Raw genomic sequence first — 17593 nt, forward strand, 5'->3', positions numbered from 1 at the left:
CCATGATTTCGTTGCAGTTGGCCTTTGAAGACCGAAAATCGATTTTAACAAAACCATGCCTATGCGTCCGCCTTGTAAATAGTATGCCTGTGCTGGCGTCACCCAATATGGCACGCTAGTCATAGCAAATGCATTAATTGATGAAAGCCTGTTTCTATAAAATTATAATGAGCAACCGACGCAGAAGCTCGATGCTACCATTAAGAGCGGAAACTATTTTCCCATCTGGCTTCGAGTTGTGTAAAACGCTACAGTAGCAAAAGGTACTCATTGTGAGAAGTCATAGAAAACAGCCGCAAGAAGAAATACTTGCAAAGTCAAGCGAAGGAATCACTGCTGCTGTTAATGACTGTGGCATTGAGTTTCTCATTCAGTGGTTCTTTATATTTTTCCTGTTATAATTACATTCACTTACATGAATTCCAGTTGGGCATTATGTTACATGTGAATAAACGGGATTATTCTGTTTTTTTTTCTTTGGTTGCCGAAATTCCCATTCGCATGAACGTGTAGCCCAACATAGCAGTTATCAACATGTAATCGCACAACATTTAAGGAAAGTCTGCGTATGCGTGTACACAGAGTACTAAACGTAGAGGCTGTATGTCTTGTTTTACACGTGTTCTTTTACACATTATAACTGCCAATAAAAAAATACACGGCTTAAAAATTAGCACTATTATCAGAGAGCCGCCGTAAGCGCGTTTCTTAACGCTTGACCTGTTCGAGAAGAGAGAGAGAGAAAAGTTGGTATTTGTTAGGATCTCAATAAAGTTTCCACCTAACAAGACAAAATACATTTTACTTTGTGCTGAATTCAAGGTATATCATAGGTTTCCAGCAAAATTATCAGTAACGAGCATGGTATCAGTGTTAGCTTTACGAGCTGCCTTGCAGCTCAATATTAATCACATTGATAGACTCGGAGGTACCAAGGGTTAGGTTATCTTATGTCTGAGGGCGCATCGTTTAACTGCGTTCGCGGTTCTTCATTTATAACTGACTACTTCTTTGTCAGCCACGGCGAGGCCAGAGCAGAGTAGGTTAAATAAAACATTAGCCTTCGTGGCGTCTAACAAAATATCAAATGTGCTTCTGGACTTCCGTTCTCTTAAAGAAATATCCGTTGCCAGAACGACATCTCAGAAACAGCATTCATTTGTCTCCCCACTTTTGTAGAAAGCAAAGCCTGCAAAAAGTCGTCCGGAACTGACGTCCTTTTTCTCTTTCTCTTCTCTATCATTTTTTTAAGTGCGCCATTTGTATGAAACGTCTCAGTACGCAGCTTCTAAGCACATTTCTTTATGCATTGACTGCAACGTAGGATCATAGTTTGTTACACGTTTTATCCGAGGCCCAAGATAAATGATCTCTAAATATCTGCGCGAACGTCATCCACCATGCCTAGTAATCTTGGAGGGCCTTTCCAACATCCTGTTCGGGCTTGCCTCCACATCATGCTCATGCAGTGTGCATTCGTACCAGCTAACACCTGCCTGCGCTACTCAGGGCTCACCTAGTTGTACTGGATTTACAGACTATATATAAAATTTGTAATTAGAAGCAAAGGGCAGTTACACCTTGCATTTTTCATCCAGCAGGGCCGAACTGTCTCGCTTTTACAGTGTGTAAATACGCGCATCGAGTTAGGTGGAACCCTCGAAGCAGCCCAGTTTTCATGCAATAATTAACACCACCAAAATCTCACAAAGAAATGTAGCGTCCTTTTTTTTCTGTCCTTGTTAAGCAATATTGTTAGAACACAGAAACAGATTGTCTTATGTTTATAAAAAAAAACCAATTCTTCGTACGAGTGAGTTTTACGTCCCGTGTAAGGGTGGCGAAATTTGCTAGGCTTTTCTTTCGGTTGAAGTGTTCGTCACTCGTATGCCGCTACAACAACGTATGCTCGCTGTTCGCGGCGTGATCAGCAGTCATGCACTAAGACAGTGCCTGTACGCCGTGCAGATGAATTACGCTCGGTTTGGTGCCTGACATACAGGGACAGTGGAATATGACATGTTCGCTACGAAGAGGTGGTGGGAGGGAGCGGGGGAGGGGCGCTGTATACGTCTACGGATTCATGGGCTTCCATGAAGCACTACGCGCGCGTCACTGACTGAAAGGACTTTGCGTCATAAAGACCTGCGTCGGTTTTGTGAGACGACAGAGTGGACGGGTTCGCGTTGATTCTGACCACCTATGGTTCTTCGGCGGGGTGCTTTTACGTTCTACTCCATTGGGCAGTCTTCGCGGCCAGTGACGGCGTTGAACTGAAATCAGCTTCGCGACGTACATTGTGGCTTGATGCAAGTATCTTAGCATACAAAAAAGAAAAAAGAAACCGAAGAGGATTGAGGAAACTGAAAGCAGTGTAAAATCCTGAAATACCAGTAAAACAGCGTAGGTGCCTCCCTTGTCACAGTTGCTTGTCTATTCTGCAGGTACGGGTTCGCCGTGATGTTATTGATGACGCGGTGCATGATTTACCGCGGTAGCTGGATCAAAGACCATGCGGCCGCTGATTTACGAGCAGCGCTAAAAGCACAATTACTTCCGGCCACATTTTCGGGGCGTCACCTAGGTGAGCACTGCATGGCAGATGAACATTTCATACATCCTCATGTAAGAGTAATTGTATTTTGTGCAGACATATTGATTTGAGGAAATGGTTGTTTGAAAGGCGTCTTATTTCAGGATGGATGATTGAACACGGTTAGCATGTCTGGTATTCCCGAGGATTCATTAACCTGGTTATTCATGGTTATTCCATTAACCTGGTTATTCGCTGCTTCTCGCATCAGATGTTTTGAGCCTCGGATAAAATGAAAAGCAAGAAAACATACGATGAGCTTCGACGTCGTTTTCGATGAGCTTCGACGACGAAGATGTAGCGTTCCCTGAAAGCAATCATTTGCATAAGAGGTTTTTTTTTTTTTGCATGGACTGAGGTGAACATGTGAGAATATCCTTAGAAACATCGGCTCTTAGTCGATACCATGTTAACTGATGTGGCACTAAGTGATCACTCGTGGCCCTACATATGCAGCCCCAGGAACTGCGATAAGGCACAGGGGACTTAATCGGTGGCAATTCTAATTCATCATGCACCTTCACTGAGAAGCAAGCGGTTCTACACCGTTTCTTTATCTTCCCCTTCTTTTGTGTAAGTAAAATAAAATACCGAGCGAGATAAAGGGCAAGTCGGAGGACAAACGACCCAATCTGTCATGAATTAAGGGGTCGAGTTACTCACAGCCGACTGGCGGCCGTTTTTCCGCTGCGCTGCAGCCAGGGCTCAAATTGGAGCTGTCCGCGCAGGAAGAATTGTGAGCCTACGTTCAAGCCAGTTAGCTGGAAGGCGTCGCTGCGTGAATAACGGCAGCACAAGAACTAGCAACACGATAACAATAGCCGAAGCAGAGAAATAGAGATAGAAAAAAACAACAACGAAGAGACCTGTGGTGCCCAGCGAAGCGCTTCATCCATCTCTGAACGTGGCTTGAGCTCGAAAGCAAAGAAAAGAGATAAACATAGAGAAAAAAAGAAAGGCAAAGAACCCTGAAGTACGAGATACATACTGTCTACGGCAAGAAAGAGAGAGAGAGAGAGAAGAAAAACGAAGTTGACTACGAACAAATCACGAGGATGTTGGAGGAGGAGGATATGAGAACGAAGTGCTATAAAGAAAAGACACGAGCACGAAACCATATATAAGCAGTAAGCAAGGAAGGCGAGCGCATGGTTTCCTTGTTAGCATGATGACGTCTTTAAAATAAGGCCGGATGTGAGCGGTGCCTGCGCGTGGCGTGAATAAGACGCGGAAGGAACTCGGCAGGAAGCGCTGGCTGAGTGAGAACGAAAACTAAATAGCAGCCAAAGTGGCGATGAGCGCGAACAAACGGGGAGGGAGAATGTGGTTGGGGGTGGAGGGAGCAGCGTGCCGATGCCTCGGCGGGGAACGACTTCGAAAGGGGATATATATAAGCAGTGACCGAAGAACCCACCGAGCGATGTTGGCGAACGAACGGCCTGGGGAGGAAGCCACGTTAAAGAAAAGGCCCATCTCCCAACTGAACGGGTTCTGCCGCCGCCGAAAAATTTCCTCACACCCCTCGGTTTCTTCTGGCTCTCTTTCCTCGCGTTCGTGCTCTGTATTGGCCTGTTCTTTGTTGTCTCGGTGAGTGGCATCATTATAGTCGCGTTTTGCTTTGGTTAGGTTCCACCACGGTATTGTCAGTCCGCGCACGTGAGCGTGCCAGTCCTGGGAACGCATGGCGCTTGTTCTTTGCCTGCGTGAGAGAAGAATCGCACAAGACTCCCGATGCCAAGAATTCCACATCTAGCTGCTTGGTATTTTTTTACAGTGTTGATTACGTAGCCTCTATCGTGTTTCTTTACCGATTTCCTTGTCATGGTTGTTGATCGTGCTTTTTTCTATACGCACATGCGCAACAACTGTGCCTAACTCCCAAAATATTCTGCGTTGCAAACAACGTTTGGGTGCATTGCTTAAGACACCAGCGCCTTGCGCGTAAAAGGCAGGTCAGCATATACCATTGAATAAAAATTAATTTGGTGTGCACCATAAGCCAGCTCGCGCTTGTGGTTGTGTGCGCATGTAGCAGTGTCAAAACGCCGGTATTAGTATCTTAAAATTTCACTGCGACAGCCCTCAAGAGCTTTGTCCATACATCTGCCCATCCGTCCGTCCATTCCTTTACACTGCCGGGGCCTGATGGTGTCGTAATTCATGTTATTGCGTCTTCATCAGACCACCTCACCTTTCGCAGCTTCACCATTGGCATCGCTAGAAAAAAAGAAAAAAAAAGAATGAACGCTTTGGCAACCACCGCCATTAGACCTCTCGCACTGCACGCAAGTCAAGTTCAGGTGAACGGCTTTTATAGAATGCAATTGCGACCCACCCAATGAGCGCATATGTGGGTCGTATACAGATTCGACCCACAAAGTTGGGGCATGTTCGTACTGCGTAATTAAACAATAAATGGCTACAAAATATTTTATCATATATGGTCACTTCGCAAGTTTATCTAAAGCAGATAGACCTCCTAACATAACAGTGCATAGTATTCAGCAGCTTCAACAAGAACAAGGCCGCGGCGGCAGCATTTAGATGAGGGCCTAATGAGAAAACGTTCATGGGACCTACTGTGGGTGCACGTCGAAAACAAACAAACAAACAAACAAACAAACAAAAGAACAAACAAGCATACAAACGCAAAAATAAGATTATAAAGATTAATCCTGAGCAATCTACAGCAGCATCCCTCATCACGCGCTGCGCCTTTTTGGGGCGTTGCGCCGTATATCTCCGGATTTGTGCTGTTTTGATGGCCAAAGTATGGCACCCCAATATTCTTTCAGAAGTCAAGGGTCTTTGGTCGACCTTTTCCTGGTTTATGCGGTATTCGATTATGTCGTCTCAGTAAGCATTCAAACAAGATAGGCTCTAGAGACTTCACAACGCCGCAATTTTTTTTTTTTTATTTCCTCATTCATCATTAGTACAGAAGGAGGTCCCGGAGTTACAAGAACTGTCAGGGGGACCTCCTATTAGTAATTTAACAGTGCATGAATTAATACATTTTGGCAACATAGCAGCGACAGACATCAGAAAACGCGAAGTTAATGAAAAAATAAACAAATACAAAAAGTTGCTTACAATAATTGAAGTTCAAAACACAAGCAAATGAAACCGATACAGCATATGAATAAATAAATATGTAGTAATTGACACGTTATGGAACATAGGAATGACATGTCAAAGAACACGGGGTTAATGTAACAGATAATTAGAAATAAATATATTTATTTATTTATTTCATACTGCCAGCCTGGATGTCAGGCTTTAGGCAGGAGTGGGGTACATAACAATACAGCATGTAGGAATACAATGTACATTTGGTCGAGCAAGTACGGCATGAGAAGAACCCACATAAGCTATACAAAGCGGAGTACAAACAATATGTCACGACAATGTGAACTATCGTTAGCTATTGTGGAATGCACTTAAGAAATTAGACACCGTCGAACACTCAACCACATTGGCAGGTAGGTTATTCCATGTGCGAATTGCGCTCGGGAAAAATGAGGCTTTGAACATATTTGTTCTGCACAAGAACTCGGTCACCTTCTTTGAATGGAAAGAACGGGTGTGTCGCTGGGTAATTGAATGAAAATATGCATTTTTATTTATTCCAAGTTGGTTATGGTAAATTAAGTAGAACATTTTTAGTTTTTCCTGGTGTCGTCTTGCCTGTAGGGTCTCTAAATTGGCTGTTTGCAGAAGGGCTAATGGAGATTTTTTCCAACTATAACAATTATATATCAACCTGACGCATTTGCGTTGGACATTTTCAAGTTTGGTAATATTGCACTTTGTGTGTGGATCCCAAACAATTGCTGCATATTCCAGAATTGATCTAATGAAAGTTTTGTACGCGAGCAGTCTAATTTCTGTGGAGGATTTACTAAGGGTTCTTCTTAAATAACCAAGTTGTTTCATTGCCTTATTTACGGTGTACGTTATGTGGTCATTCCATTTCAAATCTGATGTAATTATGACTCCTAAGCATTTGTATTTTGTAACCTGAGACAAGGCGTTGTTATCGATGGTGTAGCGGAACTTCAAAGGATTAACTTTACGTGTCACAGTCATAGCTACTGTTTTTTTTATAATTAATGCACATTGGCCAAGTTGAGCACCAGGCTTGAATTTTACGTAGAGACATATTTAATAATTCCTGATCGTCGTTGCACAAAATCTCATGGTAAAGTATACAATCATCGGCAAACAGACGTATTTTAACTGATATATTGGCTGCAATATCATTTATAAATACCAAGAAAAGTAATGGTCCCAGGACGGAGCCCTGAGGAACACCGGACTCTACAGGGGCAGGGTCCGAACCGATTCCATCAATATATACTGTTTGATGCCTGAATGATAAGTATGCCGCTATCCATGCGAGCAATGTATCATTTTTCATAATAGGTTTAAGTTTCAAAAGCAGTTTTTGGTGGCACACTATATCGAAAGCTTTTTCAAAATCCAGAAATATCATGTCTATTTGACTGCCCCTATCTAACGCTGCTGCGAGGTCATGGACAATCTCTAGTAACTGCGTTACCGTGGAATGTTTGCGACGGAAACCATGCTGTCGGCTATTAATAATGCAGTTTTCCTCAGCAAAAGTGGAAATATGCGCGAAGATAATGTGCTCTAGTACCTTCGCACATGTACATAAGGAAATAGGCCTGTAGGAAGAGACAAGAGATAGGTCGGTGGTTTTGGGTATCGGTGTGATTTTAGCATGTTTCCAATCGTTCGGAAGTTCAGCACAGGACAATGATTTATCAAATATTAAGCATAAGTACTTTGCGCACCATTCAGCGTAACGGACGAGAAAAGAAGCAGGAATGCCGTCACTTCCCGGTGACTTTCTGATATCTAGATTGAGCAGAAGTGTCAGTACACCCTCTTCACTAATATATTATTTATTGCTGGAATTCCGTCAAAAGCATTGAATTGTGGAATTACGTCATCATCCCTGGTGAACACGGAACAGAAGTAAACGTTTAGTGCATTCGCTACGTCCCTTCGATCCGTTACAGCAGTGCCATTTATGATAAGGTTTGAAACTGATTGCTTCTTTGGCGACAAGTGACGCCAAAATTTTGCCCGCGACGCAACAAGAAACTCTTTTAAACGTACACTCTGATAATGGTCCTTACTTTTTTTGATAGCATTCTTGAGAAGCAGTTGCAGTTCAGATAACTGGTGTGCGCCCTCAGGTGAAGGTCGTTGTAGAAACCGTTTCCTTGCTTTTTTTACTTTACGGCCTACACTGGCTATTTCTTTAGTCATCCATGGCTTGCAAGTACTTTTTACAACCTTTTTGTGTGGAATGAAACATTTTGTGCAGTGCATCACTAAATCTTTGAATTGCAGCCATAACATATGAACGGATATGTCATTGCATTCATATTGGGAAACAAAGGAAGAGAATGAATTGTCCAATGCATCGAGTACATCCACATCACTGGCGCGAGAAAAATCGAGTACAAAGGTCTCCGTCTGTTGCAGTTTTGAAACTTTCTTCAATTCCATGACAAAGGACACTATTTTGTGGTCTGAAATCCCTTCAAAAATGTGCACGCTCGGATTCATGCGAATAATTTTGTCATTTACGAGGAATAAATCTAAAGTTGACGCACTTCCACCGTGAACACGAGTAGGCAGTTTCACTAATTGCGTTAAATTGTGTAGCAGAACTATGTCAACAAAGGGCTCCGCAGTAGGAGAACGCGCATTTGGGAACTCATTATCCCAATCGACATCTGGAACGTTAAAATCACCTGCCAACAAAATGCTACAAGATTGGTTCCTATATTCGCATAGAAATTCATTCAGGTTTTCAAAAAATGCTAGGCTGCAATTTGGAGGGCGATAAACTCCCGCAATTAGAAGATGGAAATCTTCAAGAACAACCTTTACAACAACGCTTTCCATTCCAACAGGGTCAGGTAGTCTGGACACATTCAAGCACTCCTTAAAAAGTACGGCTACGCCACCACCTCGGGAATCTCTGTCGTTACGGTAAATTCCATACCCTGCTGGAGTGATTTCGACATCGTCGATACCTCGATGTAACCAAGTTTCAATAACAATTATGATCTGTGGGCTATGGACCATAACAATACTTTCCAGATCTGCTGTTTTGTTAATTACGCTACGCGCGTTCACGTTGAGACAACAAAATGTGCTTTTAACAGGAGAGTCGGGTCATGTCATCTGAGGCGCGAGTGAACGTGCAACGATGGGCACTATTTTCATTTGGGTACTGTCCCATTGAAACATTTCATTATCAATACGAACTTTGTCGTATATCAACTTGACCTTTCCTCCCTGCCTTCTAATATCAGCCGTATTGTCGCACAAGTATTTTCTTACTTGCCTCGTGGCTGCCGAGAAATCTTCACCAACAGATACGTTCTTTTCTTTTTTTAGCTTGAAACAGTTTTGAAGAACGTTCACCTTTTCACGGTGATCAATAAGCTTAAGAATGACTGGTCTTGGTTTATCTGCTTTCTTCCTGCCAATTCTATGTATCCTTTCTACGGAAGGTACCTGTACGCCTAGTGTAGTTTTGAACAAGCCATCAACCACATCTTCCATAAGTGACGTAGACGTTTCGTCGCGGCGCTCAGGAATGCCAAACACAATTAGGTTGTTTCTCCTACTCCTGTCTTCGACTAACTTTCTTTCCAGAGTTTTAATTGTTCTTTCCATATCAGCGATCCTCGTGCCTACCTCCTTTACTATTGCTGCTGATTCCTCCACCTGCTTAAGCTTTGCCTCGATTGCGTCCAGTCTTTCCTGCATACTCTTCTGACCACCCAGAAGTTGCAGTAGCAGCTCCTCAGTGTTCGGCCCGGGATTAACCTCAACATCACCACATAGCATCAGTAATGAAACCAAAATATCCTGTACATACAGGTAGACCGCACAGGCACTTTTGGGGCACGCCAGCAGGACCAGGCAACGGTTGCTAGTTTTTACTGTGGAAGAATTATTACTGACCTGCGCAAAAAGCAGGAACGGGTTTGACATGGTGTTGACCGGTGGCCCGCTGACATGCCCACTGAAGTGATCAGCGTACGACGAGCTTCTTATATAGGTGGTGGCCGTGGAACTTGGGGGCGGTGCCGTCCAAGCGTCGACGTAATGCAGCAGTCTTGGCGCGCAGACTCCGTAAAGTCTGGCAGTGGTGACACGTGTTGATCCATCGGGTATGCGTGCCGGACCAGTCAAGCTGAGTACAATCTGCGCAAAAAGCAGGAACGGGTTTGACATGGTGTTGACCGGTGGCCCGCTGACATGCCCACTGGTTATATGCTTACAATATGCAAAGTACAAATGTTATATAGACTATGCGACAAAAAATTTGAAATGCCTAAGAAAGGAGAAAAAAGAAGACAAAGGAAGATATAGAATAACCAATAAATAAAGGCTGTCGATACAATAGGTAAGTACAGAACCATTGAAAACTGGGAAATAGATTTGTACACAATATATACTTATAGTAATGAATCAGTAGCCAGTAGTGTCGTTAGTAAATATTTCTTCGTCTCTCTCCTGAATGTTAATGTTGTGCGGCAGGCTTTAATATGGGGTGGTAGTTTGTTCCAGTATTTAATGGCCGTACAAAGGGAAGTAAACATTCCATAATTAGTGTTTATTCGAGGAAGTAAAAAATTGTTGTTAGAGGAAAATCTCGTATTGTTAGTGTTGGTAAGAGCAGAGTTATTAAATGCATCTAAAATTATTTCATGATTTAGTGTGGGGTATATTAGTAAAACCAATTTGAGCTGGAGCAACAAAGTATTTACTAAGGTAATCGCAAATAGAATCAGGAATACCTTAGACTTCTGTCAACCAAAGGACCAGGCAGGATTCCGTAAAGGCTACTCAACAATAGACCATATTCACACTATCAATCAGGTGATAGAGAAATGTGCGGAATATAACCAACCCTTATATATAGCCTTCATTGATTACGATAAAGCATTTGATTCAGTCGAAACCTCAGCAGTCATGAAGGCACTACGGAATCAGGGTGTAGATGAGCCATATGTAAGGATACTGGAAGCTATCTATAGCGGTTCCACAGCCACCGTAATCCTCCACAAAGAAAGCAACAAAATCCCAATAAAGAAAGGCGTCAGACAGGGAGATACGATATCTCCAATGCTATTCACAGCATGTTTACAGGAGGTATTCAGAGACCTGGAGTGGGAAGAATTGGGGATAAAAGTTCATGGAGAATACCTTAGCAACTTGCGATTCGCTGATGATATTGCCTTGCTTAGTAACTCAGGAGACCAATTGCAATGCATGCTCACTGACCTGGAGAGGCAAAGCAGAAGGGTGGGTCTGAAAATTAATCTACAGAAAACTAAAGTAATGTTTAACAGTCTCGGAAGAGAACAGCAGTTTACGATAGGTAGCGAGGCACTGGAAGTGGTAAGGGAATACATCTACTTAGGGCAGGTAGTGACCACGCATCCGGATCATGAGACTGAAATAACCAGAAGAATAAGAATGGGCTGGGGTGCGTTTGGCAGGGATTCTCAAATCATGAACAGCAGGTTGCCGCTATCCCTCAAGAGGAAAGTGTATAACAGCTGTGTCTTACCAGTACTCACCTACGGGGCAGAAACCTGGAGGCTTACGAAAAGGGTTCTGCTGAAATCGAGGACGACGCAACGAGCTATAGAAAGAAGAATGATAGGTGTAACGTTAAGGGATAAGAAAAGAGCAGATTGGGTGAGGGAACAAACGCGGGTAAATGACATCTTAGTTGAAATCAAGAAAAAGAAATGGGCATGGGCCGGACATGTAATGAGGAGGGAAGATAACCGATGGTCATTAAGGGTTACGGACTGGATTACAAGGGAAGGGAAGCGTAGTAGGGGGCGGCAGAAAGTTAGGTGGGCGGATGACATTAGGACGTTTGCAGGGACAACATGGCCACAATTAGTACATGACCGGGGTAGTTGGAGAAGTATGGGAGAGGCCTTTGCCCTGCAGTGGGCGTAACTAGGCTGATGATGATGATGATGTAACGTAATGGTAGTATTTTTAAGGAACTGAAAATTGGTACTGCATATGATATGTAACTAGAGAAATTAATGATCCTCAAGGCTTGATTTTGTAAATGTTGTAGATGTATTATGTGCGAGCAATATTTGTTTCCCCAAACTGAGATGCAGTATTGTAAGTGACAGTGAATAAATGCGTAATAAAGTGAAGTTCTAACGTTTTGTGGAAAATACGAGCGCGTTAGGATTAGTACTCTTATTCCAAAGGCAATTTTTTTTAGACCATGTCAGCATGCAAGTTAAATTTAAGTTGGCGGTCAAGTTTGACGCCAAGGAAGACAACTTCATGTGCAGGTGAGAGAACATGAGTTTGTTAGACGAGCGGTGGCGCGGGCGCGATGACGCGTTTATGTGTATGAAAAAGCATAAACTGAGTTTTCGAAGGGTTGATGTGAAGTTTGTTACTTGTGCACCACGCAGATAAGTTGCTTAGGTCAGAATTTAGTCGTTTTATAACAGTATTTATGCATTTGCTATTAGTAAATATAGTCGTGTCGTCAGCATATCGAATAGATGAAGTACTGGTTAAACAGTGAGGAAGATCATTAATGTACACCAGGAAAATTAAAGGGCCTAAAAGTGAGCCTTGTGGGACACCCTTAGTGACTGGTTTAGTACGTGAAAGTGAACCTCCGAAATTTACAACTTGAGTTCTGTTAGTCAAATAACTGCGGATGAGCGTAAGAGCTGGGCCACGAATGCCCAGAGCTTCTAACTTGTAAGAAAGGATGTTATGACAGATGGTGTCAAATGCTTTACTGAAGTCAATGAAAACTGAACCGACAATATGGGAGTTGTCAAGGGCATGTTTTATTTTTTCAGTGAATGATGTTATAGCTGTTTCAGTCGAATAGCCTTTACGAAACCCGTGTTTTGTCATAACAGTAGCTTGAAATTTGGCCAGCGGGGTAAATAAATTTTCGTCTACTCAACGTTCAGTCGAAACCATGGTGAAAGAGGGTCTCGCGGTGGTAGGTACCGTGGTAGGCATAGCGAAATATTTGATTGGAGCTTTGGGTGCATATTACGAACAATGATAGTTAGTTGCAGGTGAAGACCATTTTCTATTCCGTTCTGTAAGTGTATAACCCCTCATCAAAGCATACGTCGAGTTTTAGCGACTCACTATGAGGAACCAAAAGAATTTGCGTGGAGCGAATTATTTATACAGTATACAGAGAGGGATTCTTTATCCCTCTCTTCAAAGACTGGCTAATGGGCCAATGAAGCCTCCCTGGAAACTCTTTCGAGCTGTGAATGCGGTGTGGTGAACGATATTTGCCTACACGAATAAAGGATATATATATATATATATATAGAAAGCAGTCCTTATATAATGGTGCGCCGTGGTCTACCATTAAACATAACGACTGCGGTAAAAATAACGACAATTCCTGCGCCTATTTCTGATCATGCCAGACCGCTTTGCTTCGCAGACGTGGTGCTCCGTGTTGAGCATTGCTGCACTCGTGCCACAATTCTGCGTGCGCGCCACAAAGTTCGACACCGCATCCATTGGAGAGTTACGGCGGCGTCTGCCATAACCGGGATTTTAGCCGACCGGCGTTTTCTTTACCATAGCGTTGCGAGCAGGCCCGATCAGGCGTCAGTCGGCGCCCCGTTTCCGTCGGGGACTCGAAACATTTGCCGCCGTTCGTGCGCGCTCAGGGAACGCCGCAACCGCGCTGGCTCATTTACGGCCAGTATTCGAATTTCGGGAGCGAATCGAGCAGGTGAAAGTTGTGGCTGGAAGCGCCACGAACGACCGCAGCCTGCTTCAATATATACGACGTTGTTTTCAGAAGGGCGATATTGCGGTCTGGCACGGGTGGCGCTATGGGGGGATCGCGGTGGGGGCTTTGTCGCGTCGTAAACACATACTACGCTGCCTGTATCGGGGCGTAAAACTTAAACGCCTTGGTTGGACGGGTGTCCGACCACCTCGTGACGAAGGGCGGCAGAAGAGACGGCGTGCGAGGGCAGGCTCGTTTCTTTGCGCAGCGCCGATTTAGTAGCAGTCGTTTCTGCTTTTTATACCGCGCCACGTTATACCTTGCTCGCGTAACGACCCCTAGTACATAGCAATGCATTTCACTGATGTAGAAGTAGAATAACGAAACCTTACGCACAATCTGGGCATAATCGAACGCGTTTTTTCTTAGTGTTAGCGAAAAGGAGCAGGCTATTAAAGGGGGAAAAAAAGAAAGGCAACAGTCACTAACATGGAGAAAATTCCAAATGACAGTTTCTTCCATATTACATGTTGATATAGCGATAGAAGTGTGGTATTGTCTAACTGAAAATCAATGCGGAGTTCTGGCGTGCCGGTGGCGTTCGGACTCTTAGATACCACCAAACCAGGCTCCTGCTGCATTTCCGTAGTACGTTTTCTATTAGCCCTGCGACGTGGACCACACGAACAACTGGTACTCGAGATTAGAGAACTAATCCATACCTTCACTGAGAAAGGACACCACATGACATTTCAGTGGACTCCAAGTCACTGCGACGTCATAGGGAACGAACCCACCGGTAACGCTGCTCGGTCGGCTCTTCAAGGCGACGAAGAGGAGCCGATACCATTATCAAGGACAGATGCCGCTAGAAAGCTTCGAAAGCTCAGCCATGATATCACGTTCTCCTTGTGGAATGCAGGAGGTTTTCAAAACAACCGGCTGCACAACCTAGACTCTTCTCTACGCCTTTGCATTCCAGCTGGACTCTGCCGTCGCGAAGCTACCCTGCTTTGTCGAATATGTCTAGGGGTGGCGTTCACCAAGCTTTTTGCTTTCCGAATTGGATGGGCCGACGACGCCTCGTGTGATGACTGTGGTGACGAGGAGAATCTTCAACACCTTCTCTGTGACTGTCCTCACTATAATTTACAGAGACGATCGCTCGCCAACGCGATAGCGTGCTTTGACCGAAGACCTCTAACAGAGGAACTTATTTTAAAATGCCGTCATCACAAGCCATCGCAGCAGAGGGCGACGAGGGCACTGTTGCAATTTTTAAGGGCAACAGAATTGGACAAGGGCCTGTAGCATGAACATATGGTTCATAGTGCTGCACGTGCTACTGTGCTGTGCGGTGACAGTGACCGACTGTGATTGTATGTCCGTGCTCCTTCTTTCTTTATCTCTACTTTGTTATCCCTTTACCTCCCCCTCCCCTCTTTCCCCAGCGTAGGGTAGCAAACTGGATCTTCCCCTTTGGTTAACCTACCTGCCTTTCCCCTTTCCTCTTTCTCTCTCTCACATCCTCTCGCGATTCATTTTTGAACGCTTATAGATCATGCACGTTCACGATTCTGAATCAGCGCCTGAGAAAGAGCACGAGTACGTACGACTCAAGGGTGCAATATGCGTTTTAAACAAATTAATATATTTCGTACAAGTAATGAGAAACCCCTGCTTCGGAGCTTAGAAGAACCTCAGATTCGTAAAGGCTGTGCCGTTGCTTTCCCTTACAAAAAATGGCTCTTGAATTTCTGATTTCATCTTGATATGTTTTTGATGATGCCTGAGAGTGTCATCATAAACTCAACAGCTAATGACTTTTAACATCACGTTGGCAGCAGTCACTCAGTACAGAACACACATCACGATTTCTTCTGAGAAAGTTATGCAGATTTTCCACTTATATGCCTGATGTATAAGCGCTAAAGACAGTTCACATCAAGTTTACAACAGCCACTCAATAGAGAATACGCATTAGGATTTTTGTAATTAAATATACAGAGGTTTCTATAGCATTTACTGATTTATGAACACATCATAGATATATAGGATACAACTTAAAAGAACGGCAGTTGGCAACCAAGGCACAAGGACCACGCGGGGTTGTTACACCGCCAGCAAATCACAGAAGCAAACAACATCGTCGTCATGCGACCATTTCAAAATGGCGTCGTACTTGATACCTCCGGAGCGTCTGCTGTTTTTGAAGAGCCTTTTCATCGGCGGAAGCGTTGAGGTGTGCAACAGACACGAACGAAGTGTATGGAGTCTGAGCATCTCCCTCTTCAAAAGTCCGCGATACTGTTCATTTCACTGCTGACCCCATTTTACTCATGAAACTTCACAGCCAACTCAAGTGAAACTTAACAAAAAATGGCTGCAGCGAAGCAAGCGTTTTATTTCAGTTGAATAAAAAATTAGGCTTTCAGCGTTCCGTTATAATAGACGAGTGAAAACGTACAAAATTACGCGCTTATAATTTCATTTGTGTGGTTACCGCCTTATTTAGGCAACAGGGAAATATTGACGTACGGGCTATTTGCAGCCTCGCGGAGGAACGGTGGATAACGGTTACGAGGGCGCGGGCGGGGCTTCACTGCAGACTTGAGTTGTATCCGACTACAATTTATATTTTTAAAATACTTATAATTGCTTTGATTAAGGCGAGTTTCAGAGTGCAAGTGCAACTGCCGCGACTTTCGTGGTGAACGGACCACAGATCAATAATTTTTTTATTACGCCTACTTGTTCTCATCACGCGATTGATCGCGGTTCACATACGTATATATGACCGCGTCGCATGCAAATAACCTTATTGCAACAAATATAGTCAGTCGGAAACCGCGGCTATGGTCCCGTACGTGGCCACGAGCTAATAGAGTGAGCGATAAGCGAGTACCAGTGTCAAACCCGAACGGGAGCTACGATACCAGAAATGCAACTCGGCACCAGCGTCCGTGGTGGCCGATCAACAGCTTGACAATGACAAGGCCGCGCTTGCCTACCAGCCTCACGCAAACATGGCCTCGCAAAATAATTTCCGCTAGATAAAGTGATGTGTAAATTGTACATTTCACGAAAAACGACGTCTGCGGTCAACTGTTCAGCACCAACAGGAGCTCCGATACTTGTCCAACTCCGCTGCTGTGCACTGCCACCTATACGGCGGACGGTGAATCGGCTCGGCTGTGCAGACATCGCAGTCGGCAGCGCCCCGAATATCAGCGTATTTTCTTCTTTGTGGGAAATTATTGCGAGGAGATGGTAAAGTAACAACAACGGCAACAAAGTGTTGCGGCTGGTGGCCATCGGTGGTTCGTTGCGAAGCGCAGCGAGTTTTATATAGCGTCGAAGTGGTAAAGGCCTAGCGGCGATGTCGGCTCCACCGACCGCTCAACGGCGGGGAAGGCTGCCGGCGATACGACAGAGTGACCGCTCTTCTGTCGCCGATTAACCAAGTTGCCGTGGGGCTGCCGCAGACATTGAGGACCCCTCCTTTGCCGTTCGCGAGCAAAGGAGCCATCGAAGGGCGGCCCGCGAACGGCGTACGGCGAGCTGCCGTGCCCAACGGGAACGCACTCCGCGAGCCGGCCCGCGCACGTACCGCTTCGCAGCGGTTTACGGACGCCTCTGGGGCAGAGCAGCCGGTTTTTCATTTCTGTACGCAATTATGCAAAAAAACTTTTGAAGCGATCTCAACACTATGCACTTTTTTAAACGCCAGCGGTCGTTTTTTGAAGCGCTATGCATCTGCGACTCCTTAGAAGCAAGATCTCTTAGGCTTAGGTCATCGTTGCTACTGTGCTAATTAGTGGTCGCTAATTTAAATACTTGCATACAATGTCGCTTTATAGTAACAACTATGTGTGCTGTCGGTGTGCTTACTAGCTCACAGTATTGTAACAAGCATTCTGTCGAGATTTATTGCTTATTTACGTAGAAAAGGGACGCTGTCACTGGCACCACGCTGGTGGTCAAAACGCTATGGCTATATATAATTGAGCGAAACTATACGAAGGTGAAAGCGAGAGCCAACATTTCGACAAATGACTTGTCTTTCAAGGCCATACTCCGCTTGTCGAAGTGGGCAGCCAACGTTTCGACAAGCGTTGTTATGGCCTTGAAAAAGACAAGTCACTTGTCGAAATGTTGCCTCCCGCTTTTAC

Source organism: Dermacentor andersoni, chromosome 1 (genome assembly GCF_023375885.2).
Source record: "Dermacentor andersoni chromosome 1, qqDerAnde1_hic_scaffold, whole genome shotgun sequence".
Lineage (NCBI taxonomy): Eukaryota > Metazoa > Arthropoda > Arachnida > Ixodida > Ixodidae > Dermacentor > Dermacentor andersoni.